The sequence below is a fragment of the Lepisosteus oculatus genome, unplaced genomic scaffold (genome assembly GCF_040954835.1).
Source record: "Lepisosteus oculatus isolate fLepOcu1 unplaced genomic scaffold, fLepOcu1.hap2 HAP2_SCAFFOLD_67, whole genome shotgun sequence".
In the NCBI taxonomy this organism is placed as follows: domain Eukaryota; kingdom Metazoa; phylum Chordata; class Actinopteri; order Semionotiformes; family Lepisosteidae; genus Lepisosteus; species Lepisosteus oculatus.
The window spans coordinates 580,445-606,500 of NW_027168224.1; the positions used below are offsets into that span (position 1 = coordinate 580,445).

A 26,056-nucleotide genomic window follows, 5' to 3' on the forward strand; every position below is an offset into this window, starting at 1 on the left:
GACAGACTTGGAGCCTACCACTTTCCTGAAAAAGAAGCGAGTACACTTCTCATTTTCTTCCAAGAACTGCACTCTGCTTCTTAACAGCACTCCTCGACTACTTTCTTCGGCTATGCTCCGGATGTCCTTTTTTAAAAGGGTGATATCCTCGAGCACATCGAAGCCACTGTGCAGCATCGTGTAGAGACGCTGCAGCTGCCTCTGTTTCCTGGCTAGCACTCCTCTCCGTCTGGCAGCAGCCTTCCTTCCCTCAGCCATGAAAAAGGCCTTTGTCCTCACCTTCACCTCCTCCCACCACTCTCCTACTGACCCGTACAGACACTGCAAGGACAGCCACTGTGATAGTTTCTCCTTGTAGCGGGATACTACCCCCTCGTTCTCTAGCAGCTTTGTGTTGAGTTTCCAGAGGCCTGGGCCAAAGACAGTCCCGCCCTGGAGTTCCACTCTACACCCTAAAGCCTGATGATCTGAGAAGAAGACAGGCTGAAGAGTGACCCCAACAACTTTCACTCTCTCTGAGACAAAGCAATAGTCAATTCTGGAGCTGCTATTCCTCCCTGACCATGTATATCCTGCTGTTGTGGGATATATACATCTATATGTGTCTGAGAGTTTAAAGTCTTGAACTAAGTTTTGCAGGGCCAGTGAGCTGGAATCCAATTTTATCGGAGAGCTAGACTGCCTGTCTGTGTGCTCTAAGATACAATTAAAATCCCCTCCCACTATCACGTCTGTGCTACTTAACAATAGGGGAGAGAGTGCCTTGAGTAGCTCCACCCTTCCTCCCACGTCAGTAGGACAATACACATTGATTAGCCGCAGGTTAACGGTCCCCCATTCCACATCCACACACAGCAACCTGCCATCTATGACCCTCTGAATACTTTTCAATTTGAAAGCCCATCCTTTGAAAAGAATGGCCACGCCAGAGGCTCTGTTGTTATTGTCCCCTGACCAAACAGAAGGCCCTTTATCCCACCTATCTTCAAAGCTTTTATACCTCTCTTGATAGGCTAAAGCACACTCCTGCAACATCAACACATCTCCCTCTCTCTGCTGGAGGTAATCAAAGACAGACTGGCATTTCACTCTGTCATTGATACCTCTGGTGTTAAGAGAAATTATGTTTAGAGCCATATTACATAAGAAAGTGGAACCAGTCTTTACAAAACACATTTCTCTTCGGTCTCACCTGTTACCTTCTTCTTTTTCTTCTTACCAATTTCCTGCCAGCCATCCTCTGAATGAGCCTTCATCAGGGTGGCAGCAGTAAAAGCGTTCACGGAGTCCATTTCAAGGAAGGGGGTAGAGGGAGGGGTGGAGGGGTTCCAGCTGTCCCCATCGCCATGCTCTCCTTCCTCCTCGCTCGGGGAGAAAACAGAGTCATTTTTGCACTCCGGCTGTGCTGACCCCTGTGAATTCCCCAAATGTGGGAATCTCGACTGCATAATTTCTGGTAGTGGGGGACTGGGTTCGCGCTCTCCCCTGATGTGCTTGGTCCAAAATCAGATACGGGAGGGTTAGGACACCACGAGCTGCGTGGCTGCGGAAGGATCCCGGTTCGACAGGAGTGGACGCCGCTGCTGGTTCTCGCTGGCTTTTAGTTAGGGGTCCGGAGAAGCATCTCAAGCTAGTTCCACTACTCCTTCCGGACGTTCATTCCCTTTTCAAAGTCAGTCGTTTTGCTGTAGTCTGCGTTCTTTAGGCTGATTATCGAGGTTAGCCTTTATTTGGTCATGGGGGGCCTCGGTACTGTATGCTGAGTCTAAAGACAGTTTCACCCGTTTTCTGATTGCTGGGTTCTGTACCAGTGCAGACATGTCAAACAGTGAATGGCTGTACCTCTATTGTATCCATGCTCAATGAATGAAATCGGTAACAAATGAATATATGTCTAGTTATACGAAAAACGAGTGGTTTATCGACTCATCTTCATTTGCAGATTTAGAGGCAGCTTCGATATTCGTTTTACAGACGGGTTTTTTTTTTTGAATATGGGTCACACACATGCCACAGCAACAAAACATCTCTAGAGATGAGGCTATAGATCACCTTTCCATCCTGCAGGTTTTCCTCCCAAAGCCTACGGCACCAACGGCGACCCCTGCTGGCCGGGAGAGCAAAAGCTTACAGCACCTGGTATTCCCAGGCAGTCTCCCATCCAAGTACTAACCAGGCCCGACGCTGCTTAGCTTCCGAGATCAGACGAGATCGGGCATGTTCAGGGTGGTGTGGCCGTAAGCGAAACCCCTGGCGCCTGACTCGCTACTTGAAGCTGTGTGTGGCGGGGGTTCCGTGCCCCCCGAGCGGGACTGAAGGATCGTTCGTGTGCAACTCTTTGGAAAGGAGCTGCTTTCCAAATCGCATTGCGTGCCTGGATGTTGGCGAATGCGCTCCCTTGTGTTGGCTCGTCCCGCGCTGGAGGAGGACAAACAATCTGCACGAGGAGCACCAGGCAAGTCTTCACCAGACAAAAACCTCCAGTGCACAGCACTCTGGAAACATTTCGGGGCTTTCGCGTGTTTATTTCAGCACGTAAAGCGCACCGGTCCAACACGTCGGCCGGGCGCGCGGCGCCTCCGCCCTCTTGTGGCCTTGCGGCGTCAGAGCAAGAGGCTCCTTCTCGCTGCCCTTCCGCTGTGTTGCAGGGCCCCGAGAGGGAACCCGGAGCGCGCACTTTGTGGGGGGCGGGGGACCGCGTTCGCGCTCTGCCCCCGGTCTCTTGCGCGAGTACTAAATCTCACGGACAGGGGGGCCTCGTCATTGATTGTTACAGGTGAGACGGGGATTAGGAGGAGACCCCGACTGATGGGTAAAGGGGAGCACTAACACCAGAGGGACACCCCCGGCGTCTCTTTTTGAGAGACGCCCTGGGGTTTCCTAATGGCCAAGGAGGGTCGGGACCTCGGTTTGACGCCTCCCCCGAAGGACGGCGCCTGTTTGTGCAGCAGAGTGTCGCCATCAGGAGGCTGGGGCGTAAGAGAGCCACACAGCCCGCAGGGTGAGCGCTCCCTACTGGTCCCAGTCACACCTCTTGCAGGAGCAGCAGCAACCGGAGCTTTTCCGGGGTGGAATCTCCCATCCGGGTGCCGGCCAGGCTCACACCTCCTGGGCTGCCCCGGGGGTGAGCCCAGTCGAGAGTCGCAGGGCCAGATCTAGTCACCGGGGAGAACCGATACAAGTGAAGGATTGCTCGGCTCTCGGCACTTGAAAAGACCGACAAATGTCTCGTTCCCGCCGGAGCTGAATGTACCCGCATGTGTGGTGTCGTCTTCTTCCCCCACCCCGCTGTGTTTGCTGTATTGTCTCTGAAGCCGGCCCCCCGGAGACGAGACGGGCTGTTCCTGTGCCCCAATTAACACTTTACAGGTGCCATTCCCCGGCATTGTGGCCATTGTCGGTGCTCACACGCGATAAGATAAGGCGGAGGAGAGCGGGGCATGCCCAGCGGCAGACATTCAAGGAGGGGGCAGTGCGAGGTGAGGTGAGGTGCGACACGCCGGAGCCCCGACGCAGCTAATGCGGAGCACTTGTTGGACTGGCATCGAAAGGACGTGTGCGCACGGAGCGAGCCTTCCCTGCGGCGGAGCGCGGGAACTTTCTCCCCCCCTCCCGCTGCAGGAGTTGTGTGCACTGCAGCGGTGCCGAGAGAAAAGCACAGAAGGCAGCAGGCTCTGGAGAGCAGGTAAGAGACGGAGCCTTGTGGGCAGGCGAGCAGGCCCGTTTTTTGGAAATTGCTGAAAAGGTTTGTTCGGTGTGTGGCAGGCGCACGTCGGGAGCTTGCGTGGCGATCTGCCGGTCTGGAGTTATGCAAATGAGGCCGAATTGCATCCCGGGACATGCTGCGAATGCGCAACGGCGACTGCAGATGTGTAGGAAACGGCGCGCTCGTTTCCTCGTTTTGCCCACACTTTTGAGTGTTAGTGTGGCGTGTGAGTGTGTGAAAGAGTGGGCCCAGCAGGAGGCGGTGGCGTGCGGGGTGAGGAGGTGGCCTAGGCTGCGCGATTTGTGCTGTGGGTGCGGGCCGCTTGCAGGGGCCTGTTTAACTCATACTTACCTGGCAGGGGAGATACCTTGATCAAGAAGGAGGTTCACCCAGGGCGAGGCTCGGCCATTGCACTCCGGCTGTGCTGACCCCTGCGAATTCCCCAAATGTGGGAATCTCGACTGCATAATTTCTGGTAGTGGGGGACTGCGTTCGCGCTCTCCCCTGATGTGCTTGGTCCAAAATCAGATACGGGAGGGTTAGGACACCACGAGCTGCGTGGCTGCGGAAGGATCCCGGTTCGACAGGAGTGGACGCCGCTGCTGGTTCTCGCTGGCTTTTAGTTAGGGGTCCGGAGAAGCATCTCAAGCTTGTTCCACTACTCCTTCCGGACGTTCATTCCCTTTTCAAAGTCAGTCGTTTTGCTGTAGTCTGCGTTCTTTAGGCTGATTATCGAGGTTAGCCTTTATTTGGTCATGGGGGGCCTCGGTACTGTATGCTGAGTCTAAAGATAGTTTCACCCGTTTCCTGATTGCTCGGTTCTGTACCAGTGCAGACATGTCAAACAGTGAATGGCTGTACCTCTATTGTATCCGTGCTCAATGAATGAAATCGGTAACAAATGAATATATGTCTAGTTATACGAAAAACGAGTGGTTTATCGACTCCTCTTCATTTGCAGATTTAGAGGCAGCTTCGATATTCGTTTTACAGACGGGTTTTTTTTTTTGAATATGGGTCACACACATGCCACAGCAACAAAACATCTCTAGAGATGAGGCTATAGATCACCTTTCCATCCTGCAGGTTTTCCTCCCAAAGCCTACGGCACCAACGGCGACCCCTGCTGGCCGGGAGAGCAAAAGCTTACAGCACCTGGTATTCCCAGGCAGTCTCCCATCCAAGTACTAACCAGGCCCGACACTGCTTAGCTTCCGAGATCAGACGAGATCGGGCGTGTTCAGGGTGGTGTGGCCGTAAGCGAAAGCCCAGGCGCCTGACTCGCTACTTGAAGCTGTGTGTGGCGGGGGTTCCGTGCCCCCCGAGCGGGACTGAAGGATCGTTCGTGTGCAACTCTTTGGAAAGGAGCTGCTTTCCAAATCGCATTGCGTGCCTGGATGTTGGCGAATGCGCTCCCTTGTGTTGGCTCGTCCCGCACTGGAGGAGGACAAACAATCTGCACGGAGGAGCACCAGGCAAGTCTTCACCAGACAAAAACCTCCAGTGCACAGCACTCTGGAAACATTTCGGGGCTTTCGCGTGTTTATTTCAGCACGTAAAGCGCACCGGTCCAACACGTCGGCCGGGCGCGCGGCGCCTCCGCCCTCTTGTGGCCTTGCGGCGTCAGAGCAAGAGGCTCCTTCTCGCTGCCCTTCCGCTGTGTTGCAGGGCCCCGAGAGGGAACCCGGAACGCGCACTTTGTGGGGGGCGGGGGACCGCGTTCGCGCTCTGCCCCCGGTCTCTTGCGCGAGTACTAAATCTCACGGACAGGGGGGCCTCATCATTGATTGTTACAGGTGAGACGGGGATTAGGAGGAGACCCCGACTGATGGGTAAAGGGGAGCACTAACACCAGAGGGACACCCCCGGCGTCTCTTTTTGAGAGACGCCCTGGGGTTTCCTAATGGCCAAGGAGGGTCGGGACCTCGGTTTGACGCCTCCCCCGAAGGACGGCGCCTGTTTGTGCAGCAGAGTGTCGCCATCAGGAGGCTGGGGCGTAAGAGAGCCACACAGCCCGCAGGGTGAGCGCTCCCTACTGGTCCCAGTCACACCTCTTGCAGGAGCAGCAGCAACCGGAGCTTTTCCGGGGTGGAATCTCCCATCCGGGTGCCGGCCAGGCTCACACCTGCTGGGCTGCCCCGGGGGTGAGCCCAGTCGAGAGTCGCAGGGCCAGATCTAGTCACCGGGGAGAAACGATACAAGTGAAGGATTGCTCGGCTCTCGGCACTTGAAAAGACCGACAAATGTCTCGTTCCCGCCGGAGCTGAATGTACCCGCGTGTGTGGTGTCGTCTTCTTCCCCCGCCCCGCTGTGTTTGCTGTATTGTCTCTGAAGCCGGCCCCCCCGAGACGAGACGGGCTGTTCCTGTGCCCCAATTAACACTTTACAGGTGCCATTCCCCGGCATTGTGGCCATTGTCGGTGCTCACACGCGATAAGATAAGGCGGAGGAGAGCGGGGCATGCCCAGCGGCAGACATTCAAGGAGGGGGCAGTGCGAGGTGAGGTGAGGTGCGACACGCCGGAGCCCCGACGCAGCTAATGCGGAGCACTTGTTGGACTGGCATCGAAAGGATGTGTGCGCACGGAGCGAGCCTTCCCTGCGGCGGAGCGCGGGAACTTTCTCCCCCCCTCCCGCTGCAGGAGTTGTGTGCACTGCAGCGGTGCCGAGAGAAAAGCACAGAAGGCAGCAGGCTCTGGAGTGCAGGTAAGAGACGGAGCCTTGTGGGCAGGCGAGCAGGCCCGTTTTTTGGAAATTGCTGAAAAGGTTTGTGCGGTGTGTGGCAGGCGCACGTCGCGAGCTTGCGTGGCGATCTGCCGGTCTGGAGTTATGCAAATGAGGCCGAATTGCATCCCGGGACATGCTGCGAATGCGCAACGGCGACTGCAGATGTGTAGGAAACGGCGCGCTCGTTTTCTTGTTTTGCCCACACTTTTGAGTGTTAGTGTGGCGTGTGAGTGTGTGAAAGAGTGGGCCCAGCAGGAGGCGGTGGCGTGCGGGGCGAGGAGGTGGCCTAGGCTGCGCGTTTTGTGCTATGGGTGCGGGCCGCTTGCAGGGGCCTGTTTAACTCATACTTACCTGGCAGGGGAGATACCTTGATCAAGAAGGAGGCTAAGGATCTGTGCTAAGGATCTGTGCTAGCTCTGTGGCTAAGGATCTGTGCCTGTGACTGGAAGGTTGCCGGTTCAAATCCCGTGGCCGGCAGAGGAATCCTACTCCGTTGGGCCCCTGAGCAAGGCCCTTAACCCCAACTGTTCCAGGGGTGCCGTACAATGGCAGACCCTGCGCTCTGACCCCAAGCTTCTCTCCCTGCATGCGTGTCTGTGTCTCCTTGGAGAAAAAGCTGGGGTATGTGAAAAGATGAATTCCTAATGCAAGAAATTGTATAGGGCTAATAAAGAAACATTATAAAAAAAAAAAAAAAAAAAAAAAAAGGTTCACCCAGGGCGAGGCTCGGCCATTGCACTCCGGCTGTGCTGACCCCTGCGAATTCCCCAAATGTGATAATCTCGACTGCATAATTTCTGGTAGTGGGGGACTGCGTTCGCGCTCTCCCCTGATGTGCTTGGTCCAAAATCAGATACGGGAGGGATAGGACACCACGAGCTGCGTGGCTGCGGAAGGATCCCGGTTCGACAGGAGTGGACGCCGCTGCTGGTTCTCGCTGGCTTTTAGTTAGGGGTCCGGAGAAGCATCTCAAGCTAGTTCCACTACTCCTTCCGGACATTCAATCCCTTTTCAAAGTCAGTCGTTTTGCTGTAGTCTGCGTTCTTTAGGCTGATTATCGAGGTTAGCCTTTATTTGGTCATGGGGGGCCTCGGTACTGTATGCTGAGTCTAAAGACAGTTTCACCCGTTTTCTGATTGCTGGGTTCTGTACCAGTGCAGACATGTCAAACAGTGAATGGCTGTACCTCTATTGTATCCGTGCTCAATGAATGAAATCGGTAACAAATGAATATATGTCTAGTTATACGAAAAACGAGTGGTTTATCGACTCATCTTCATTTGCAGATTTAGAGGCAGCTTCGATATTCGTTTTACAGACGGGTTTTTTTTTTTGAATATGGGTCACACACATGCCACAGCAACAAAACATCTCTAGAGATGAGGCTATAGATCACCTTTCCATCCTGCAGGTTTTCCTCCCAAAGCCTACGGCACCAACGGCGACCCCTGCTGGCCGGGAGAGCAAACGCTTACAGCACCTGGTATTCCCAGGCAGTCTCCCATCCAAGTACTAACCAGGCCCGACGCTGCTTAGCTTCCAAGATCAGACGAGATCGGGCGTGTTCCGGGTGGTGTGGCTGTAAGCGAAAGCCCTGGCGCCTGACTCGCTACTTGAAGCTGTGTGTGGCGGGGGTTCCGTGCCCCCCGAGCGGGACTGAAGGATCGTTCGTGTGCAACTCTTTGGAAAGGAGCTGCTTTCCAAATCGCATTGCGTGCCTGGATGTTGGCGAATGCGCTCCCTTGTGTTGGCTCGTCCTGCACTGGAGGAGGACAAACAATCTGCACGGAGGAGCACCAGGCAAGTCTTCAGTGCACAGCACTCTGGAAACATTTCGGGGCTGTCGCGTGTTTATTTCAGCACGTAAAGCGCACCGGTCCAACACGTCGGCCGGGCGCGCGGCGCCTCCGCCCTCTTGCTGCCCCTGCAGCTGCTTCACTTTTCCCTTTAGTTGCCATCGATTTTTTTGTAGTGCTATACATATACGATTGAGGTATCTTAGAGTTCTCCTTCGAAGACCCAGCACTCTCTTTTCTTTTCCCAGTGTTACTCATATCGGACTTTTTAAACCTAAAAAAAAATCGTTTTTTTTTCTTTCAATTATAACTGAAGTTTAAACAACTAGTGTTAAGTCCTTATTTTTCTGTAGACAAAAAAAGCAAAAATTAACATTCAGGTCATGAAAAACTCAAAAAAACTCCCCAACCACTAAACTTTACCTCCCACCTGAGCGCCATCTTGAACGCCCCTACCACCAGAGAATGCTCACGATTTCGGAAGCTGTCTCCGGGACGTGCTGATTCCACACATCCTGAATAAATCATGATATTGTTAGTTGTTGTAGCTAGACGTTCAAATGAGTTTCATGGCCAGATGGACTGTTTCCTCCAGCGGTATAATATTGCAGTGAGACAGCACGATGCCTGCAAGACTATGTCACGCTAAACGCCACAGATTGTGTTTGTCCGTTCGTGTCAGTCGTCCCGCAGCCACGGGAAGTGGGACACAAACATGCCGCAATGCTTTCAAGACGTTAGGATTTGTTTGTGCAACATCCAAGAGGAGTACTTGTGGCTTGAATGTGAACTGTACGTGCCCGCCCCCTTTCCTCTGTAGTGCATGAGTTCCTCCCGGCATGCCCTTCGTCATTGTTCTGTCATCTTGTATTTAAAGGGTTGTATTTCTGCTGCTGAAAATAAGCAACGGTTTTCTCACGACGCCCTTTGTTCCCAACGGAGCCCTTGTCTGTCATGAAATTCTTCAAAACCTCAAGCTAGAAGAAGAAGAAGACGACAAATATGAAGCGTTACAGCAACGACATGCCATGAGACGATCGATAACGATTTCCATAGGATCCCCGCGGTTGCCTGGCAACCGTCAGCTTTGCGCAGTGGCAGTATCGTAGCCTGTGAGGTTTAGCCGAGGCGCGATTATTGCTAGTTGAAAACTTTTCCCAATACCCCGCTTCCACCGGTTTGCAATACAATCGGCGAAAGCAATTTTTGACAGTCTCGTCAGAGACTGAGCAAGGTGTTTAAAGACAGATTTTGTCATGGTAGAAAGAAACGAGCTTGTTACGTCTCAACAGAAACGCTCTTTAGCTTTTTCAGCGTTATGCAGAGAACAGCGTCTGTCGAGATCACTTTTGAGTCAGCGCGAAACGCCGTGTGCTGTCAGTTTGATTTCGGATTGCTCGTAGCGGCGCCCGGCTTTTGTCTGTCAAACGTTAGGTTGCGCTTCTTCATGCTGCATCGTCGGCATGAGTGGAGCTTTTTAAACGTCTGTACTTACTGCGCCCCATAAGAAATCGTTTGTCCCCGTTCAAAAGAGATTGTGCGATGTCCTGCAGCGTTCGCAAAGCAAACCTTTGACAGTTTGAAAAGAGTGTTTCGGCTCGGGAAACATCATGACCAGTGTCCTGCATGTTTTCTGTGTATAGCTGTCTTTTAAAGCATACAGAATTCATTCGAAATCATTGATTTCTCCAATTAACAAGGGTCCCTCTTTTAACCTGCGAGAAGCATTCTTTCAATGTAACAGATTTACTCCGGGGAAAGGATTCAGAGTCCGGAGTGCGGACTGATGGCGCACAGAGGGTCCATATACTGTGGATCCCTCAGTGATCTTCCGCGTATTCAAACCGCCAGCGTGTGACTCCCCTGTCCCCGTGACCTCATTGCTCTGCTCTGTCCTCTGTGCAGCCGAGCCCGACTCACGGTTTAAGTGAAAAAAAATATGCCCTCAACGTGAGATTTACTCTGGAGCGAGGATAGATGTTACCTTTTTATCATTGAACAGGATGTATGTGATGTGGCGACTAGGTTCAATTTTGTATCCTCTTTAAAAGATAAAGGACTGGGGTGAGCGTGATTTACCAACCTTTCAGCAAAGTACCCGACGTGCGCACCGTTTAAGCTGCCTAGACTCGGCCATTTAACTCTTCTCCATTAGCAGGGTTAAGGTTAAAGAAAAAAAAACATTGCTGACTTCTTTTTTTTTTTTGCCAGCCGCTAGCGCTGATTAGCAAGGTTTGTATTTCATGTTTTGCAAGTTGCATCCATTTTAAGAAAAAAAAGTCGCGTTAAAGACAGGAAATGAATACTTGCATTTAATTAAGTCTAGCCGTAGGCGGTTGTCCATAATGACCAGTTCTGTTCGAGAAGACGGAACAAAAAAGGCACCACTGGGATTCAGACCCAGGGTCTCCTGTTTACTAGACAAGTGCTTTAACCAACTAAGCCACGGCGCCCTGGGAGCACTGTCCTTTTGCAGCCACTTGGACACACCACTCAGACACATCTGCATTGCAAGACTATGTCACCACTCAGACACATCCGCATTGCAACTTGCTCCGCCTGCTCGCCACCACAAGTTGCCACCTTTACATACAATAGCAACATCGACACCAAGAGAAAGGATGACAAATGGCTTTTATCTGGAACTTTTCATGTCCAAGGAGCTCAATGTGCTTTCTGTGTACAACAGGGCCACTGAACTGCACACTGGCCACTGAACCACAGCAGTGGCTTGCTGGCTTGACATCTCTCAAGGAAAATGTTGAAATCGCATGTGGAACAGGAAAATGACCCTCGAGTACGAGGGAAAAAAAAGAAAAAGATCATCTGGAGCGCGCCAACCCATGTCCGGACAGCCCAGTGTCGTTGACGAGGTGGCCGAGTGGTTAAGGCGATGGACTGCTAATCCATTGTGCTCTGCACGCATGGGTTCGAATCCCATCCTTGTCGTGCTCCATGTCTGACACGTGTGCCTGTTCGGCGTTGGCCCTCCTGTCGTTTGCTCAGGTTCTAGAGCCTTACATTTTCTAGCGGTGGCTGAACATGGTATAGTAGGCTAACGTCGGTATCGAGCAGTAACAGTAACGGTATTTACGTGCCGCTGCTGCCAAGTGGCTCTGGGTTGAGACTGCGTTTTCACTTACTCGCAACGCAAACGGAGAAAGCGATTTTTGACAGTCTCTTGAGAGACTGCACTAGGTGTTTAGGGATAGACTTTGTCAGTTCCCCCTGGGATGGTGGCCTCTCAAATAGTTTGTGATTCCTCTAGACGTTTATACAGTAGAAGCCTGCTTCGTGGCTTAAATCCAAGCTAAGGAAACGAGTTAGAGGTCTGATGCAGAACTGCGAATTCAATGAAGGGGAACACTACAGTACATTGCACTGTATGTGTGAGGAAAGCTGCCCCCTTCAGTCCCTTGTCGACCGAACAGAGGACTGTAAAGGATACCGCCAAGAAACTTAAGGTTGCTGGTTGGAATCCAGCTCCAAAGAAGCCCCTTTGGGTGTTATGTCATCAAAAAGTAAGAACAGCGAATCTCCCTTTGATCAAAAGCGCAACAGAGCTGTTTTCCGTGGAGCAGGTTTCAGACCCGTAGACCTGTTTTATTTGTAGGGCAGGGCGCATTCCCAAACGCGAATCTCCTGTTTTAGAAATGCTTTGGGCGGGGTTGTGTGCTCCCATATGGTCTAGCGGTTAGGATTCCTGGCTTTCACCCAGGCGGCCCGGGTCCGACTCCCGGTATGAGAACGTGTCAATTTTGCCTCCTGCTTTCCAAAAGATCAGCACCGTGTACGACGGAGCCGCATTAAAACTACTCGAACGTGCAAAACGTGCGAGAAGAGGGGGCGCTTGTTTCCAGCCGAAACTTCTCGCGTGTGAGACAAGCTGACCATCGCTGCAGGAGGTGGGAGGGTTACTCTGGTAGACAGGGCTGACCTTCGGCAATAGGATTTATACTCTCCAAGATGATATTTGCACTTTCTGGAGAGGCGATTTTCTCCACTTCAGTAGCCCGATTTCGTCGATTGCGTGGAGAGGGCTGTAGAATGTGGCGCCGCCTTTCCTGCTCCGTCCATGACAGGCGTGCTGGACTCTGGTGGTGTCCTGCAGGCTCCTGTGGGCCTGCGTTGGTGGTATAGTGGTGAGCATAGCTGCCTTCCAAGCAGTTGACCCGGGTTTGATTCCTGGCCAACGCAGTGGCGTATGTTTTCAAATGCTGTCATGAGCCTTGGATTGTGACTAGCAAAGCGAAGCCTTTTGAAAGAGATAAAGCACTGCAAAACGGAATTGAAGGAATTGAGAATCTTACAGGGGATTCTGAGCGGTGTCTGCATACACGCAATCCTATACGGGTGCTGAAAGCTTGAGCTACTCTCAATGTCATGCTGCCTTTCCTCGGAGTAAATCTGTTACATTGAAAGAATGCTTCTCGCAGGTTCAAAAAGGGACCCTTGTTAATTGGAGAAATCAATGATTTCGAATGAATTCTGTATGCGTTAAAAGACAGCTATACACAGAAAACATGCAGGACACTGCTCATGATGTTTCCCGAGCCGAAACACAGTGCGTTTTTCCAAGCCATTTGACAAAGCCCGCCCACTGAAAACTGCAGCAGATTGTGTAAAGACGTTCAACTTTGTAACTACTGCACGCACAGGAAGCAGAATAAATTCCTCTTTTCAAACTGTCAAAGGTTTGCTTTGCGAACGCTGCAGGACATCGCACAATCTCTTTTGAATGGGGACAAACGATTTCTTATAGGGCGCAGTAAGTACAGACGTTTAAAAAGCTCCACTCATGCCGACGATGCAGCATGAAGAAGCGCAACCTAACGTTTGACAGACAAAAGCCGGGCGCCGCTACGAGCAATATGAAATCAAACTGACAGCACACGGCGTTTCGCGCTGACTCAAAAGTGATCTCGACAGACGCTGTTCTCTGCATAACGCTGAAAGAGCTAAAGAGCGTTTCTGTTGAGACGTAACAAGCTTGTTTCTTTCTACCATGATGTTACCATGACAAAATCTGTCTTTAAACACCTCGCTCAGTCTCTGACGAGACTGTCAAAAATTGCTTTCGCCGATTGTATTGCAAACCGGCGGAAGCGGGGTATTGGGAAACGTTTTCAACTAGCAATAACCGCGCCTCGGCTAAACCTCACAGGCTACAATACTGCCACTGCGCAAAGCTGACGGTTGCCAGGCAACCGCGGGGATCCTATGGAAATCGTTATCAATCGTCTCATGGCATGTCGTTGCTGTAACGCTTCATATTTGTGGCCGGACACTTCCCGCCTCCCAAAGGAAAGAGCGCCAATCAGACAGGCGGAGACCGAGGACTTGCAGAGCAGACGGCCACAGTCGCCGTAATAAGAGCGATTGTGAGCGGTTTTGTTTTCTCTCTTTGACCAGCCCAGCTGCGCCCCACCCGAAGGCAGGGAAGCACAAAAATTGTATGGAACTCATTCATGCTCCTCTCCATGGAAATCTTTAGTAAAAGGCAAAAGATTTGTACGAGATGAAGAGAAACCAGAGTGCGTGGCTGGACAGCTGCAGGAGCCCAGGCCGCCTTCAAGGCCTCTGCCCTGCCGGTCGTGGTTGGCAATGCACCTGGCCTTACAAACGAGCCAGTGGGGCCCGTTCAGCTCTGGGCTCATTGCCTGCGGCTCTCGGCTTACCTGGCAGGGGAGATACCTTGATCAGCCTGTAGTTAGAGTAGTTGGATTGTTTTCTTGTTTTGTGGAAGCAGTGTTTGTTTTGCAGTTTGAGATGGCAACCCTTGGATCCCGCAAGAATGCTGTACGTTTTGAGCTTTTGGATGACCTCTTCATTGATCGTATGCAGTTCAGCAGAAAAGTGTTACAGAAGGAACTTGGCTTTGAACCTCGGCACTTGGATTTCATCTTCGCTCTCCCAGGTCAGAAAGCATTTGAGGTTGTTTTTGCTACCTATTCTCTGTTTGAACAATGTGTGGATGTGTTTGAGGCAAAAAGAGGGAAAGTTTCTGCCCTTGAGAAGATCAACTTGCAGCCTCTGACACAGAGAGAGAGGAAAACGGTGCATGTTGTTATGTTCTCGGAACTGGCAAAGACGGAGGACATTCACACCTGGCTTAAGCAGTACTGCACCGTCCACCATGGAACTGAGATTAGAGATGTTGACGGTATAAAAACAGGAGCAAGGAAATTCGAGGTTCGCTTGCTACCGGACAATGTAAATGGAGGCTTAAGGCACCTGCCCTCTACAATCCGGCTGGGCGCCTGCGATGGCTATGTTTTTTATGTGGGACAACCAAAGGTGTGTCGGCGCTGTGGTGCTGTGGGACACCTGGCATCGTCCTGCACTGTGAAATGCTGCAAGACCTGTGGCAAACAGGGACATTTAGCCTCTGACTGTTCAATGCTGCCAAAGTGCAATTTATGTGGCTCGGAAGGACACGTTTTTAAGAACTGCCCTCACGCCTACGCCAATAAACTCAAAATGAGAAAGGATGAGGCAGTGCTTGTTTCAGCTAAACCGGCCCGAAAAGCCAAAGCAAACAACAAGTCAAACAAAGAACCCTTGTTGGACAAAGAGTCTCAGCCTCCAGCCAGGATCAGTCCTGCTGTGGCTCCGGGGCCGGTGGAAGAGAAATCCACTACGCTCCCACAACCGCAGACTGCACCAGACAAGCACGAGGGTTTGAAAACCCCAGAGAACAGCGAGGACCCCTCCTCGGAACGAGGGCCAGTGTGGGGCCCCCCGGTGGAGCGGGTCCAGCGAGGATACCAAGGATTCAGCGGAGCTGCTTTTCTCAGACTCTGCAAGTGCTACAGATGCCCTTCTCTCCTCTATCCAGTCCATCACGGAGGATCTGCAACAGCTGGTGGGTGAGGGGGAAGAGGAGACTGGTGCATCGGCTGCACCCCTTTCCCTTGACTTGACTTGAGGAAAAGGACTTGAGGAAAAGGAAAAATGACTCTGTTTTCTCCCCGAGCGAGGAGGAAGGAGAGCATGGCGATGGGGACAGCTGGAACCCCTCCACCCCTCCTTCTACCCCCTTCCTTGAAATGGACTCCGTGAACGCTTTTACTGCTGCCACCCTGATGAAGGCTCATTCAGAGGATGGCTGGCAGGAAATTGGTAAGAAGAAAAAGAAAAAGAAGAAGGTAACAGGTGAGACCGAAGAGAAATGTGTTTTGTAAAGACTGGTTCCACTTTCTTATGTAATATGGCTCTAAACATAATTTCTCTTAACACCAGAGGTATCAATGACAGAGTTAAATGCCAGTCTGTCTTTGATTACCTCCAGCAGAGAGAGGGAGATGTGTTGATGTTGCAGGAGTGTGCTTTAGCCTATCAAGAGAGGTATAAAAGCTTTGAAGATAGGTGGGATAAAGGGCCTTCTGTTTGGTCAGGGGACAATAACAACACAGCCTCTGGCGTGGCAATTCTTTTCAAAGGATGGGCTTTCAAATTGAAAAGTATTCAGAGGGTCATAGATGGCAGGTTGCTGTGTGTGGATGTGGAATGGGGGACCGTTAACCTGCGGCTAATCAATGTGTATTGTCCTACTGACGTGGGAGGAAGGGTGGAGCTACTCAAGGCACTCTCCCCCCTATTGTTATGTAGCACAGACGTGATAGTGGGAGGGGATTTTAATTGTATCTTAGAGCACACAGACAGGCAGTCTAGCTCTCCGATAAAATTGGATTCCAGCTCACTGGCCCTGCAAAACTTAGTTCAAGATTTTAAACTCTCAGACACATATAGATGTATATATCCCACAACAACAGGATATACATGGTCAGGGAGGAATAGCAGCTCCAGAATTGACTATTGCTTTGTCTCAGAGAGAGTGAAAGTTGTTGGGGTCACTCTTCAGCCTGTCTTCTTCTCAGATCATCAGGCTTTAGGGTGTAGAGTGGAACTCCAGGGCGGGACTGTCTTTGGCCCAGGCCTCTGGAAACTCAACACAAAGCTGCTAGAGAACGAGGGGGTAGTATCCCGCTACAAGGAGAAACTATCACAGTGGCTGTCCTTGCAGTGTCTGTACGGGTCAGTAGGAGAGTGGTGGGAGGAGGTGAAGATGAGGACAAAGGCCTTTTTCATGGCTGAGGGAAGGAAGGCTGCTGCCAGACGGAGAGGAGTGCTAGCCAGGAAACAGAGGCAGCTGCAGCGTCTCTACACGATGCTGCACAGTGGCTTCGATGTGCTCGAGGATATCACCCTTTTAAAAAAGGACATCCGGAGCATAGCCGAAGAAAATAGTCGAGGAGTGCTGTTAAGAAGCAGAGTGCAGTTCTTGGAAGAAAATAAGAAGTGTACTCGCTTCTTTTTCAGGAAAGTGGTAGGCTCCAATCTGTCATGGAAAGTGTAGTTGATGAGGAGGGACGAGAGAGAACAGAGCCGAGTGCTATCCTCTCCTGCACCGAGGCCTTCTACTCAAGACTGTACAGCTCTACAGAGTTAAAGGATGAAGAAATTCATTTTTTTACCTCAAAGCTAGAAAATGTTTTGAGTGAAGAAGATAGGGAATTACTTGAGAGGGATTTGACAGTAGAAGAGCTGAGACAGGCTATGGAGAGCTTACAGAAGGGGAAAACTCCGGGTGCTGACGGGCTCCCTAAAGAATTTTATTGCACCTTTTGGGATCTGCTTCAGGATCCGCTACTGCTCCTATTCGAGGAAAGCTATAAGACAGAATTGCTGCCTGACTCCTTAAGAGAAGGCACTATCTCTCTCTTGTTTAAGAAAGGAGCAAAGAATGACATAAAGAACTGGAGACCCCTCAGCCTCTTAGGCGTGGACACTAAGATCCTGCGCCTACAAAATGTAGTGGCCTCACTGGTAGGGAAAGAACAGACTTGTAGGATAGCAGGACGCCTGATGAGCGACAACCTGGCCTTGTTGAGGGATGTCTGTCTGTACTCGGAGGATCGCTCCCTCCCTCTGTGCATTTTAGGTGTAGACCTAGAAAAGGCCTTTGACCTCCTAAACCGGCTGTACTTAACATCGGTACTTGAGCACATGAAGTTTGGCCCCATCATGAGAAAGTGGATTAACCTGCTGTACACAGGTAGCAACAGCAGAGTAATGGTTAATGGCAATAGATCACGCCCCTTTGAAGTCTGTTCAGGGGTGAGGCAGGGCTGCCCATTATCCCCCTTGTTATTCGTTTTGGCTATGGAGCCCTTAGCCTGTGCCTTGCGCCAGGATCAGGCCATTAATGGGATACCACTGCCTGGAAGTGGGGGAGGAGAGGTAAAGATATCTCTATACATGGATGACATCACCCTGCTCCTCTCTGAAAATGCCTCAATTAGCAGAGCTCTGCAGTGCTGTGATCGGTTCTCTTTGGCTTCCTCTGCAAAAATTAACACATCTAAGAGTGAGATTTTTTATCAGAACTGGAGGGAGCCAAAAGAAGGACATGATCTCAGGCTGCAAGAGAAGAGAATTAAGGTCCTGGGGGTGTATTTTGGAGAAGAGATGGGAACAGTAAATTGGCAGAACAAATTGCCAATCTTAAACAAAAAACTGATGCAATGGAAGGACCGAGACCTCACCATGACAGGGAAGGTGCTGGTCATCAAAGCCGAGCTCTTGCCTGTCTTGAATTTTCTGGCTTCTACCTTCCCAATCCCTCACCGTGTTGCGGCGGTGCTGAGGAGATTGATGTTTCAATTTCTATGGGGTGGGAAGCAGGAAAGACTCAGAAGGGAAATAATGTACAGGCCGCTACCCTCAGGGGGAAAGTCTGTCCCAGATATTGCTACAAAACTGCTGTGCATTTTCCTGGCCTCTGTGCTGAGAGGCTTTGCAACAGCACCTGCAGCGCGTACCTGGACTTATTTTTCCAGGCTCTGGGTAGGTAGGGAGGTGTTCAGAGTGTGGGGTGTCAGACCCAAGCTGGACGTCCCACTCTCTGACACATGCCCTGCAATTTATGGGACAGTTAAAAGTTTTCTAAGATCTCACCCAATTGGCCATATTCCCCTCCGAGATGTCAGCGTCCAAAAACTGGAAGATTTCGTTGCACCCCAGAACAATAGGCAGACCCCTGTGGGCATTTTAACATCAGCCCAAACAAGGAAGGTGTGGAAACACACATCCTCTAAGTTTCTGTGCAACATTCACAGAGATTTAGCCTGGAGTGTCGTCCACCAGTGCTTACCGGTACGAACTTTCTTGTACCGTAGGGGCCTCACCCCCAGCCCTCGCTGCGTTAGGGTGGGCTGTGGCGAGGAGGAGACTGTATCCCATCTCCTGTGGTCCTGCTTTTTTGCTAAGGCCTTCTGGGCACAGTTTGAAGATTGGTTGCAGGTTCTCTCGCCCCAATTTACCCTGACCGCTGCTTTCGTCATATACGGCATCTCTCCTGTCAAACTTCCTCCTGACGTGTTTGACAGGATCTGGGCCGTGGTGAACAGTGGGAAAGGTGCCCTGTGGAGAGTGAGGAACATGGGGCTGTTCAAAGGCATCGAGATCCCAGTCAAGGCAGCAGGTAGCCTGGCCCTGTTCATCACCCGAGAGAACTATTACCTCAGAGATCTGTGGAGAGAAGGGAGGGAGGAAGCAGAAAATCTGTGGGAAATAGTTTAAGTAAAGAATGTGATTTGCTCCAGAAAAAAAGAAAATTGTTGCTATGTAACTGTTACCGTGTCAAAATGTAATGAGATGTGATCATATATACTGTTTTAAGTATGTATATCAATGTAAAGCTTTCTGATTTGTGATGTCCTGTATTTTTTTGTGAAAAGAAAATAAAGTTCTTAAAAATCGAAATCGGTTCACCCAGGGCGAGGCTCGGCCATTGCACTCCGGCTGTGCTGACCCCTGCGAATTCCCCAAATGTGGGAATCTCGACTGCATAATTTCTGGTAGTTGGGGACTGCGTTCGCGCTCTCCCCTGATGTGCTTGGTCCAAAATCAGATACGGGAGGGTTAGGACACCACGAACTGCGTGGCTGCGGAAGGATCCCGGTTCGAAAGGAGTCGACGCCGCTGCTGGTTCTCGGTGGCTTTTAGTTAGGGGTCCGGAGAAGCATCTCAAGCTTGTTCCACTACTCCTTCCGGACGTTCATTCCCTTTTCAAAGTCAGTCGTTTTGCTGTAGTCTGCGTTCTTTAGGCTGATTATCGAGGTTAGCCTTTATTTGGTCATGGGGGGCCTCGGTACTGTATGCTGAGTCTAAAGACAGTTTCACCCGTTTTCTGATTGCTAGGTTCTGTAGGTTCTATACCAGACATGTCAAACAGTGAATTGCTGTACCTCTATTGTATCCGTGCTCAATGAATGAAATCAGTAACAAATGAATATATGTCTAGTTATACGAAAAACAAGTGGTTTATCGACTCATCTTCAGTTGCAGATTTAGAGGCAGCTTCGATATTCGTTTTACAGACGGGTTTTTTTTCTTTGAATATGGGTCACACACATGCCACAGCAACAAAACATCTCTAGAGATGAGGCTATAGATCACCTTTCCATCCTGCAGGATTTCCTCCCAAAGCTTACGGCACCAACGTATGCTATTGCAGACACCAACGACTTTATTTCTTGACTAATTACAACTGAGTGTCGCATGAGCAGTTACATAAACTTGTCTGGTATATTTGAACACAAATGCCGTTCTTCAATTAAAACTAACAGTACACTGTCAGGGACATTCAGTTCTATACAAACAAGAGACAGAAAAGAGAATATTTCTACCGTTCATGTGGACTACGTGTTGATTTACTGATCGGAATAATTAAAAAGTTCGGGCTCATAGCCGATGCAGTGCGTGCTAATTAGAACAGCAACGCTGAGCTCTCAGCACGGTCCTGAGCCCAGGTGTTTTTCTAAAGCTGTCAGGTGCAGTTCATTTACATGAAGGAAATCTCTTACTGGGTACGATTACAATGCATTAAGTAGCACAGACTACTTAGGGGAGTAGCCCGATGCGTTTAAAAACAACCCGAGCCAGGCAAGAGTTGAACATCCAATCTCCTGATCCGTAGTCAAACGCGTTATCCATTGCGCCACTGGCCGTCGTGTGACACTGCAGGACTGCAACCCGGTGAGCTCAGCACTGCAACTAGTAAACTATTACCCCCGGTCCATTCTTTTCCAAAAGTGAGAAACACCTGTTTTCTACATTTTGTCTGTTTTAAAACCATATCTCTTTAAACTAAACCAAGAGTTTGTCTTTTGCACTGATATTCTGATTCATTTCGATTTCAAAGAAAAAAAAACCTACCTTCCAAAGCATCATAAAATTGTCCCTTCTTCCAGACTCTACTTCTCTCTTGTAGTAGTACAGCAGACCTTTCCAGGTGAGCAGATCACAGAGTCCGAAATGAGCTTCCTCCATCAAGCAAAGTACCTGAACATGACTCTGTTTTCATAAAAGCGCCCCTGTAATAAAGAAATTAAATCCGAAATCAAGAGGGCAGTTGCCTACTGAAATACAAGAAGTCATTAATTTTAACCTAGCAACAAATTAAAGGCTGCATCTATACAAGTACGATTCTAGAAATGCTCACCAGATTACGTTTTAAGAAGGAACTGCGCCTCAGGTTCCGCCGAGATCTTAACTCGGATGGCAGGATTCAGAGTCCAGAGTGTGGACTGATGGCGCACGGAGGGTCCATATACTGTGGATCCCTCAGTGATCTTCCGCGTATTCAAACCGCCAGCGTGTGACTCCCCTGTCCCCGTGACCTCATTGCTCTGCTCTCTCCTCTGTGCAGCCGAGCCCGATTCACGGTAAAGTTAAAAAAAAAAGATGCCCTCAACGTGAGATTGACTCTGGAGCGAGGATAGATGTTACCTTTTTATCATTGAACAGGATGTATGTGATGTGGCGACTAGGTTCAATTTTGTATCCTCTTTAAAAGATTAAGGACTGGGGTGAGCGTGATTTACCACCCTTTCAGCTAAGAACCCGACTTGCACACCGTTTAAGCTGCATAGACTCGGTCGATTAACTCGTCTCCGTTAGCAGGGTTAAGGTTAAAGAAAAAAAACATTGCTGACTTCTTTTTTTTTTGCCAGCCGCTAGCGCTGATTAGCAAGGTTTGTATTTCATGTTTTGCAAGTTGCATCCATTTTAAGAAAAACAAGTCGTTCACGACAGGAAATGAATGCTTGCATTTAATTAAGTCTAGCCGTAGGCAGTTGTCCATAATGACCAGTTCTGTTCGAGAAGACAGAACAAAAAAGGCACCGCTGGGAATCGGAGCCAGGGTCGCCTGTTTACTAGACAGGCGCCTTAAGCAACTAAGCCACGGCGTCCCGGGAGGGCTGTCCTTTTGCAGCCACTTGGACACACCATTTAGACACATCTGCATTCGGTGTGTGCTCCGCCTGCTCGCTGAGCAAGTTGCCACCTTTACATACAATAGCAACATCAACACCAAGAGAAAGGGTGACAAATGGCTTTTATCTGGAACTTTTCATGTCCAAGGAGCTCAATGTGCTTTCTGTGTACAACAGGGCCACTGAACTCCACACTGGCCACTGAACCACAGCAGTGGCTTGCTGGCTTGACATCTCCCAAGGAAAATGTTGAAATCGCATGTGGAACAGGAAAATGACCCTCGAGTATGAGGGAAAAAAAAGAAAAAGATCATCTGGAGTGCGCCAACCCATGTCTGGACAGCCCAGTGTCGTCGACGAGGTGGCCGAGTGGTTAAGGCAATGGACTGCTAATCCATTGTGCTCTTCACGCATGGGTTCGAATCCCATCCTCGTTGCGCTCCGTGTCTGACACGTGTGCCTGTTCGGCGTTGGCCCTTCTGTCGTTTGCTCTGGTTCTAGAGCCGTACATTTTCTAGCGGTGGCTGAACATGGTATAGTAGGCTAACGTCGGTATCGAGCAGTAACAGTAACGGTATTTACGTGCCGCTGCTGCCAAGTAGCTCTGGTTTGAGACCGCGTTTTCACTTACTTGCAACGCAAACAGAGAAAGCGATTTTTGACAGTCTCTCGAGAGACTGCGCTAGGTGTTTAGGGATAGACTTTGTCAGGTCCCCCTGGGATGGTGGCCTCTCAAATAGTTTGTGATTCCTCTAGAAGTTTATACAGTAGAAGCCTGCTTCGTGACTTAAATCCAAGCTAAGGAAACGAGTTAGAGGTCTGATGCAGAACTGCGAATTCAATGAAGGGGAACACTACAGTACATTGCACTGTATGTGTGAGGAAAGCTGCCCCCTTCAGTCCCTTGTTGACCGATCAGAGGACTGTAAAGGATACCGCCAAGAAACTTAAGGTTGCTGGTTGGAATCCAGCTCCAAAGAAGCCCCTTTGGGTGTTATGTCATCAAAAAGTAAGAACAGTGAATCTCCCTTTGATCAAAAGCGCAACAGAGCTGTTTTCCGTGGAGCAGGTTTCAGACCCGTAGACCTGTTTTATTTGTAGGGCAGGGCGCATTCCCAAACGCGAATCTCCTGTTTTAGAAATGCTTTGGGCGGCGTGAAGTGAAAATAAGAAGTGGGCTCCAGATGCACATGGAAGCAATCAAGTGTTTCATCTGAGCTGTTTCAAATACTGCCCAAGAGCTTTCCTTTCACAGAGGCGCAACGATTAATGATGGGGGTGCACCCTTCAATGCGCCTTACGACTCTAGGGAGTGATTGAGACGATTCGTAGCGTGTGCTCATTTCTCTCTATTCCCCGTGTTGCAGTGGTAGGATGACGTAAATTACTGCTTCGACACGTAACGGCATTATAATCAAGTGCAGGAGCTGAGCCACGGCGCCCCAGGAGTGTTGTCCTTTTGCAGCCACTTAGACACACCTTTAGAAAAACATTTTGTTAACAGGCATTCTGCCTCAGCCTAAACACCTATAGCTTGCAAAGCGCATGCTATTAGACAGGCACCTCTGCAAGACCTTAAGAGTCTCTTAAACTAGTGATAGTAAGGTGTTCCCAATGGGCGATGTTCGGCTTTCAAATCATCTCTCCGTGGAAGCGCCGAGATGCAGCTGTTTAAGGCTTAGAAGCAGCTGACTGTTTTACTACCTAGCTGATCACTGTCAGTCAGGGAGCTTAGAGGTGAAAAGCCTGTCTGAGAGACAATTCGCCGTCGATCAGTTCAATATGTTCCGTACCAGCTCGGCGCACCCGAGATCATCTTGGTAGCCGTGTAGCTCAGATGAGTGAGAGCGTGTGTGTGTACCACCGTGATTGGATGCCGGCCCTTCTCAGGTCACAGTAAACCTTCTGCTCAAAAAAAGTGAGGTAAAACCTCACTCTGCACAGTAAAACCTCAAAAAAAGTGAGGTTTTATTTAATCTCTGACCAAGGGAAACGTTTCATTTTTTCAAAGAAATGTTTGTTAAATAATGAAGTCATAGTTTTATGGGATTCAATCATAGACCGTGTGACATGGAAGTCAGGAACCTAACCCACAGCACCACCAGCACAGTCACATGCTGAGTGCTGAAAAAGCACTACAGAAACATTATCGACAGACAATGTACAGTGTGTACTATTCTTGTGTTGCGGTACATGAATATAATTATATCGTTATTAATTTCTAATTTATAACTTTACTTTATAAATTTATTAACGTTATTAATTAATTTCACGACGCACAGACAGGGCGCGGGGAGCCGCCGCCTGCAAACACAGCTCCAGGCAGGACTCCACTCCGCAGGAGCCGCAGAGCAGAGGAGATGGGCAGAGACCTGAGCTGCTGTTGCTGCAGACGCTGTCTTTTCTGCACTCGGGGTAGGAGTGAATGTTGAGTTGCCCTTAGAAATGAAGCAGAGCACTTCAACGGCACGGGTGTGTGTGTGTGCGTGCACCTGGTGAGTCTGGGAGACAGATCGAACCTGGGCTAAAAGAGAGGGGGCTTAGCCCTCTTCCATTTGCTACTTCAAAGTTGTACAACCCATTTGTATCTGCTAGGCGGCGCAGTCGTCGTGCACAAAGAACGCTTTGAAAAGCGTCAAAGGCAAGTCATTCCGAGTTGGTCGTTTGTGTTTTCCGTTCAGACGCGAAATGCTGAAATGATCTCTCGGCTCCTCGGTTGTCATTTCTGCTCCGTAAAGGAATCACAGCACGCGTCGCCTTCCAGCACGCTGGGTCGGGACACGATGCCGGGGGTCGGAGCGTGTGATGTCTTCCTCGTTAGTATAGTGGCAAGTATCCCCGCCTGTCATGCAGGAGACCGGGGTTCGATTTCTCCGACGGGGAGTAGCTTTTCTTTTACCTCCTTAGAGAAAGAACTGCCTTTCACTTCTCTATTTTCTAACACAGCGTCGTGCACCTTTTCATTGCTCTCGCTTTCAGAGCCTCCGCACGGCACACGACTCGACATCAGGAAGCACATTGAAGTGAAAGCAGGGAGCGCTGCGACATGCACTGTGCAGATCCCGCCACACTAAGAGGTGAGTGGGTCTGTTCGATGCACAAAGAACGCTTTGATAAGCGTCAAAGGAAGTCATTCCGAGTTGGTCGTTTGTGTTTTCCGTTCAGACGCGAAATGCTGAAATGATCTCTCGGCTCCTCGGTTGTCATTTCTGCTCCGTAAAGGAATCACAGCACGAGTCGGCTTCCAGCACGGTGGGTCGGGCCACGATGCCGGGGGTCGGAGAGAGCGATGTCTTCCTCGTTAGTATAGGACCTGTCACGCGGACCTGTCACCTGTCTCCACCTGTCACGCGCGAGACCGGGGTACATCAGGACGCGCATTGAAGTGAAAGAAGGATGCGCTGCGACATGCACTGTGCAGATCCCGCCACACTAAGAGGTGAGTGGGTCTGTTCGATCACAGCGCTAGGTGAATCCCCAATCCCCTTTTGTGCGTGGCGACAAAAGAAGTCTGTTTCCACCCGGGGACTTTTCGCGTGTGAGGCGAACGTGATAACCACTACACTACGGAAACTGTGGTAAGATGTGCTCAGCGGCCCAGCGCTGAGCTTCGCCAATGCGATTCAGCTGCTTCCAGTGCCTTTATTGGAGTGCGCTGATAGACCGTGCTCTCTCTCCAGAGACCAGCACGCCTGTCATGGACGGAGCAGGAAAGGCGGCGTCACATTCTACAGCCCTCTCCACGCAATCGACGAAATCGGGCTACTGAAGTGGAGAAAATCGCCTCTCCAGAAAGTGCAAATATCATCTTGGAGAGTATAAATCCTATTGCCGAAGGTCAGCCCTGTCTACCAGAGTGACCCTCCCACCTCCTGCAGCGATGGTCAGCTCGTCTCACACGCGAGAAGTTTCGGCTGGAAACAAGCGCCCCCTCTTCTCGCACGTTTTGCACGTTGAGTAGTTTTAATGCGGCTCCTTCGTACACAGTGCTGATCTTTTGGAAAGCAGGAGGCAAAATTGACACGTTCCCATACCGGGAGTCGAACCCGGGCCGCCTGGGTGAAAACCAGGAATCCTAACCGCTAGACCATATGGGAGTGCACAACCCTGCTGTTCCGGGCATCATGCAAGCAAACTACATAAATATGAGAAAACACGCAAGAGAGTTGTCACTCAGAGTGTCGAAGGGTCGATGTATACTGGGGCTCAGTTGAAATGCAACGTCAGGACTTTCCCGAATTATGTCACACGAAGAGAGCACAGCCTTTTCCGCCCTGCCACGTGTGTATCGGTAACTCGCCGTGATCGTATAGTGGTCAGTACTTTGCGTTGTGGCCGCAACAACCCCGGTTCGAATCCGGGTCACGGCAGAATAGGGGCGTCTGCTTTTACTACTTGCACGAATGAAGGCAAAAAAAAGCCAATTGATGTGAACGAACGGCGCTTTACAGAGGAGTACTGCCTGACTGGATCGTTGATGAACGACAGGGACCACTCCGACCTCTTCTCGGGTTTCTTCAATGACTTACTAAGGATCTTCTTCAC

General features: G+C 50.3%; 13 non-coding genes and 2 pseudogenes across 13 annotated transcripts; 9 read left to right on the forward strand and 6 right to left on the reverse strand.

Moving 5' to 3' along the window:
• Nucleotides 1-1,307: 1,307 nt before the first annotated feature.
• Nucleotides 1,308-1,488, forward strand: LOC138233345 (U1 spliceosomal RNA; annotated as a pseudogene).
• A 636-nt stretch (nt 1,489-2,124) lies between these two features.
• Nucleotides 2,125-2,243, reverse strand: LOC138233417 (5S ribosomal RNA). Its single transcript, XR_011187528.1, has one exon. It is a non-coding gene; the product is annotated as a 5S ribosomal RNA (ribosomal RNA).
• A 1,806-nt stretch (nt 2,244-4,049) lies between these two features.
• LOC138233434 (U1 spliceosomal RNA) lies at nt 4,050-4,213 on the forward strand. Its single transcript, XR_011187545.1, has one exon. It is a non-coding gene; the product is annotated as a U1 spliceosomal RNA (small nuclear RNA).
• Nucleotides 4,214-4,849: 636 nt separating this feature from the next.
• Nucleotides 4,850-4,968, reverse strand: LOC138233416 (5S ribosomal RNA). Its single transcript, XR_011187527.1, has one exon. It is a non-coding gene; the product is annotated as a 5S ribosomal RNA (ribosomal RNA).
• Nucleotides 4,969-7,083: 2,115 nt separating this feature from the next.
• On the forward strand, nt 7,084-7,264 carry LOC138233339 (U1 spliceosomal RNA; annotated as a pseudogene).
• Nucleotides 7,265-7,900: 636 nt separating this feature from the next.
• LOC138233431 (5S ribosomal RNA) lies at nt 7,901-8,019 on the reverse strand. The gene has a single exon (XR_011187542.1). It is a non-coding gene; the product is annotated as a 5S ribosomal RNA (ribosomal RNA).
• A 1,292-nt stretch (nt 8,020-9,311) lies between these two features.
• Nucleotides 9,312-9,453, forward strand: LOC138233357 (U4 spliceosomal RNA). Its single transcript, XR_011187470.1, has one exon. It is a non-coding gene; the product is annotated as a U4 spliceosomal RNA (small nuclear RNA).
• Nucleotides 9,454-11,095: 1,642 nt separating this feature from the next.
• Nucleotides 11,096-11,177, forward strand: trnas-gcu (transfer RNA serine (anticodon GCU)). Its single transcript has one exon. It is a non-coding gene; the product is annotated as a tRNA-Ser (tRNA).
• A 727-nt stretch (nt 11,178-11,904) lies between these two features.
• On the forward strand, nt 11,905-11,976 carry trnae-uuc (transfer RNA glutamic acid (anticodon UUC)). The gene has a single exon. It is a non-coding gene; the product is annotated as a tRNA-Glu (tRNA).
• A 377-nt stretch (nt 11,977-12,353) lies between these two features.
• trnag-ucc (transfer RNA glycine (anticodon UCC)) lies at nt 12,354-12,425 on the forward strand. Its single transcript has one exon. It is a non-coding gene; the product is annotated as a tRNA-Gly (tRNA).
• Nucleotides 12,426-13,277: 852 nt separating this feature from the next.
• On the reverse strand, nt 13,278-13,419 carry LOC138233373 (U4 spliceosomal RNA). The gene has a single exon (XR_011187485.1). It is a non-coding gene; the product is annotated as a U4 spliceosomal RNA (small nuclear RNA).
• A 230-nt stretch (nt 13,420-13,649) lies between these two features.
• LOC138233395 (U5 spliceosomal RNA) lies at nt 13,650-13,766 on the reverse strand. Its single transcript, XR_011187507.1, has one exon. It is a non-coding gene; the product is annotated as a U5 spliceosomal RNA (small nuclear RNA).
• A 5,186-nt stretch (nt 13,767-18,952) lies between these two features.
• LOC138233338 (U1 spliceosomal RNA) lies at nt 18,953-19,122 on the forward strand. Its single transcript, XR_011187456.1, has one exon. It is a non-coding gene; the product is annotated as a U1 spliceosomal RNA (small nuclear RNA).
• Nucleotides 19,123-25,536: 6,414 nt separating this feature from the next.
• Nucleotides 25,537-25,608, reverse strand: trnae-uuc (transfer RNA glutamic acid (anticodon UUC)). The gene has a single exon. It is a non-coding gene; the product is annotated as a tRNA-Glu (tRNA).
• A 201-nt stretch (nt 25,609-25,809) lies between these two features.
• Nucleotides 25,810-25,881, forward strand: trnah-gug (transfer RNA histidin (anticodon GUG)). Its single transcript has one exon. It is a non-coding gene; the product is annotated as a tRNA-His (tRNA).
• Nucleotides 25,882-26,056: the final 175 nt, after the last annotated feature.